The sequence below is a fragment of the Pempheris klunzingeri genome, chromosome 4, assembly GCF_042242105.1.
Source record: "Pempheris klunzingeri isolate RE-2024b chromosome 4, fPemKlu1.hap1, whole genome shotgun sequence".
Lineage (NCBI taxonomy): Eukaryota > Metazoa > Chordata > Actinopteri > Acropomatiformes > Pempheridae > Pempheris > Pempheris klunzingeri.
The window spans coordinates 28,614,158-28,615,117 of record NC_092015.1 but is presented as its reverse complement, the minus strand read 5'-3'; positions in this window follow the sequence as shown (position 1 = coordinate 28,615,117).

The window sequence follows — 960 nt, the reverse complement described above, 5'->3', positions numbered from 1 at the left end:
AAATGATACATTAAGAAAGTGTATGCACTTTGGCTTGAGCGATATGACAATTTATAACAAACGTGTCCATCACAGGAACTATTTTGGTGTCATCCTGCATGGTCTCATGATTCCAGCTCACACCAAACTCACACCGTTAAAACGGGAATGTCAGTTTTACTGCTTTGTGTCTTTTGTTTCTAACTTAAATGTGTTTTTGTTTGTATGGAAGCTCCAAATAAAAGAAGAAAATAATCCAATGTGACGAAGTTGATTATGGTTAACAATCACTGCATGGTGTCAAATACCATTACTGTGATATACGGTGGCCCAGACCTGTGCATGCACTCTGTGGCTTTCATGGACTTTCAGTCAGTTTTAAACAGGAAAGAAAATTTTAAAAACAGCTCCTTTGGTTGGTGACACTGATGACTCAGCGTAGTTGGTTCAGCTTGGAGGTCTGGTGTTAAGGATACATTCGAGCAGCTACTGAAGACCTCTACTGGTGAGGGTTAGGGTTAGGGTTAGGGTTATTGGTTTGAGCTTCAATGGAAATTTCTATACATTTCCTGGGAAAAGATAGCTGAGGTATGACCAACGTCAGACAAAATCCATTTCCATTGTCCTGGCAGGTCTCTAAGCAGCAGAAATATGCAATCTCCCCTGTGATCGCGAGGTGATTAATGATCATCGAAATGGAGATACGTCTAATCCACTTTGTTCTGCACAGACCACTGTAAAAACGGTTCCCAAGTCTGAGGTGGTACAGTAATTCGTCCTTTTTGAGACAGAAGTCTCATTTAATCACTCATGGGGTTCTTAATCCCCTTGGGGATTAAAATCAACTTTCTTTTCTACCCTTGATCTGCTTGGAGCCGAGGGGGGCTGGAGTTACCCGCTTGGGAAAAAATCTGCAGACTCAGGTACACTACCAAGCACCAAGCCAAGCTAATGTATGGGAATTGACTGCTCCTTCACTTG